The sequence below is a fragment of the Strix aluco genome, chromosome 4 (genome assembly GCF_031877795.1).
Source record: "Strix aluco isolate bStrAlu1 chromosome 4, bStrAlu1.hap1, whole genome shotgun sequence".
NCBI lineage: Eukaryota > Metazoa > Chordata > Aves > Strigiformes > Strigidae > Strix > Strix aluco.
In genome coordinates, this window is record NC_133934.1 from 10593167 (window position 1) to 10596996 (window position 3830).

A 3830-nucleotide genomic window follows, 5' to 3' on the forward strand; every position below is an offset into this window, starting at 1 on the left:
GAAGATAACTGACCAGGCACCATGTGAATTCAGATGTGTTAAAAAAAAAAAAAAAAAAATCCAGTTCTTCCTGTTGTTAAACCTACCAGCCTAAAGCTTTTGCAGATCACTGAGCCCAGTTGCGTTACTGCAGTCAACCATGTCACACAATCCTGCATGTAAACACATTGCATTGTTTCTAGAACTAGACAGGTCATTGCCCACCCTGTTTCAGTGGAAGACCAATCCAAAACCTTGCAGGTCTGATAGATAATAACTTAAATTTTTTAGTTTTTAGATTATATTTAACACTGATTTTTTTCTTACGTGTCTTGGTTTTTCACTCAAGTAACGTCTCTTCCACTCTGGCTTTTACCTCCCTGCTCTATCGCTAAAGAGCAATAGCATTAACACAAACATTAATATTTTAAATGATTTAATGCCATACAGGGTCTTCATCTTAGTATTTTATACTCAGCCAGTGGTTCAGACTGCATGGAAAATTTTATTCACTCCAGACCTAATCTATTGAAAAAAAAGAAAAAAAAAACCAGAAAAACCCCAACAAAAAACCCACAAACCCCCAAAACCAAACCCTTACAAATAACCAGTCATTTTAACTATGCAAGATGGCATGGCCAATATATTTAGGACTGAGAACGCACCTGTTTAGCTTGGGTGACAAACTCAGAGACCAAAAGGAGCACATTTGCAGGAAGGTTTTGGCCCCCTGAATATGTAACCCCTCACAGTCTCAGAGTTATGACATTTGGCAGCTTTATCATAATGGCATAGCTTTTATCTTTTCCAAATGCCCAGAAGGTGCGTTAAGATGAAAGCGGCCCTGCCAGTTCCTATGGCTGAACAGGCTGCAGTAATGGAGACACCAGCCTCTGCCCAACAGAGCTCTGGTTTTGCTTCACAACAAACTGCCTGTTTGTGTTTTACTCTCAGGTAAACATAAGAGTAGCAGCTCAGGAGCAGTCTCAGTACCTCCATATAGCAGAAGCTATATAAGCTGATGGCAAAAGGTGATGGCTTACACAGAATATAGTTACACCACGGTAGCTGGTGACTTTTGCAAAGCACGACTTAAGAACGTCAAACGGCATACCAGCTTTCAACTGACAACCAAAAGATTAAACTAATGAGGAAGCTTTTCATGCCGTCATAAATAAGGTAGTTTATGCAATTTCTAGCTGAAAAGTTTTATCTCACCCTATTCTTTAGAGTATCCATATTCAGGGCAGCTACTCTCTGGGACAGCTGATGCTGACAGATAAATTACCTGAACAAAAGGGCAGTTTTCCTTTTTTGTGCCCAATGACATGATTGTAGTTACAGAATAATTTATTTTTTGGCTAATTAACAACAGATTTATAATTGATAACAGATGTGTCAAAAGGCCTGTTATGAGAATTCCTAGTTTAAGAGCAACACAGAGACAAGAGTAACTGGTGAATGTGATTGTGTTCAAGAAACTCTATGAGAAAGGGTTTGCTGACTCTCAAGCTTGTCCAAGTCCTTTGCAGTCCAAATGACAAGGCCTTCCTACCACCTTCTACGACATCAGATCACAACCACTACCTAGCTACTATGGTAGCTATTAGCTACCATATTGACTACCAGAGCATAGTGATTATTAAGCTGAGGCAAGACTAGGTAGTCCTGCTTTCCCTAGTCATGTAAACTACTACGTTAAGCATTACCATTAGTCCCAGGTTTATAATATTAAATCCGATTTTAAATATCGACAATACAATTTATAAAAATACATGCAGTGATTTTCATTCAGCATGATTTCAAACACAACTACTTTCAGTTTGGCATTCCAAAACAGTCATGTAAGTTTACCAACTGAGGTTTCCTCACCCTTTATCTTTGTTCATCAGCATCACAAGATATCCCTGTTTATTCTCTTGTCCCAAAAAACATCCTTTCTCACAAACACTATCATCCCACCTTACTTGTGTCTCTCATTTTTTTCTTACCTCCCTTACTGAGGAATAACAAGCAGCTGCAAGTGGTACAAAAAAATCACTGCCCCAGGATCAAAGTGCAGCTGTCAGCCTCTCTGTGATTCTAATACCCTGTGAGATAAATCCTCTGAAGCTACTTGCTGTTGGAAAAATCAAGTCATATGAATAAACAATAATACTTTTTTGTCAGTTTATCTGTGCAAAGGAGAAATATACTGGGACTAAAACCCAAAACTGAAAGTGCATGAAATAGGAAGTTAGCTCCTTCCTCATTACTTCAGTCTTAAGTTCTTGGCTTGAACTATATAAAAGGTTTTGTTTTTAATGATTTTTTTTTTTAAGAAAAATCCATACTGTGTCCAATGGAAATAAAACAGGAGGTATACTAATCTTCTGAGATCCCTCTGAAGTTTCAGAAGATGGCTTTACTGATTTTAGAAAGGTTAACTGAAAATATATTTGTTTTCAGAAGTGTGGATGGATTTCAAACACAGAAATCTTACGAATTTTTATGTGACATTTGAGTATCTCCCCACGTATACTTAGTATCCAGCCTATTTCAACACTTAATACAACTGGTTTTCCAAGCCAAAAAAGCTGATGATAATCACACATTACTTGCATTGCTACAGTCACATTGAGATTCAATAAAAGCCCTTTCTTCAAATAAAGTGCTTTTCTCTTTTAAGAAACATACATAGGTAAACCTTTAACAAGACTTACCTTGCAAAGATAGTTTTGTCATTAGAATTTAAATCTAAAGCCTAAGTGTTTCAACTCATCCCCTCCTAGTTTTAGTCCTGCTTCCATTACAAGTCTCATTTGAAAAAAAACCCCAAAAAATCTCACAACAAAACCACACAGAACAAAGAAAACATTCTAAGCCACTCTGAAACAACCAGGCCTAACTGTTAAATCAGATTTACTGACAGCGTTTAAGTGTTTCTTCATGAACAGCAGGTCAGCATTACCATGTCTGAGTTACCTACTGGCCAAAACACATGAGATTGGATCTCGAAAGAGTGTTTGAAAATGGAAGAGGTTTTGGGGTTTTGTTTGTTTTTGTAAAGAATCATGGCCACTAGTTTATTCTTTATAGGATCTTCTTTACAGTTTGTTCTTTAGACTGAAATTAGAATGTTATTGTAAAAGGACATTTCATTTTCATAAGAGTTTCCCAAGAAAATATTACAATTTTCTTCAATGCGTAACTGTTGCTGAACTTATCAAATAGGTAGATTACAGTGAATACTTGAATAGTGAACCTAGTTCAGACTAGCACCTTTAAATAACTGTGATGCTCCTTGTCTCAGTGCAATGTTTTTTCACAAATATAGTATGGAAAAAAAAAAAAAGAGGTTAGAAATTGGCTCTATTTGAAGAGCAGATGTTTTCAAAGCCACGCTGGGCAGTTATCAGTAAATAGACATACATGATAAAATAAGTGGAAGAGAGTTAAGAATTTCACTGTCCACTTAGTTACGCATACACTGAGGAATTCTAGCTAACCACTCTATATTATTAAGAATTTCAGAGCTGTGCTCAATTCAAAACTTACTGAAGAGGTGAATGGATGTACAGCTTTAACAAAGGACTTCTACTTGAAAGCCAATTCCATTACTTCACTGAATAGATGAATTAGAATGTCCCAATGCTACAGACGAATTAAAATGTTACTGCCTAAATTGCAAATATACTACCACTATGACAGCTGCCTGCAATTCTTCAATATTATAAAAGATAACAAAAGGTTTCTGTTGTACAATTTTGTGTGTGTGTGTAGTTCAAGTTAGACTAAAAACCTGGTCATGCATCCCTAATAATTCTGATTATTCATCCAAATGTTCTCTATTATTAAAATAAACATAGGCA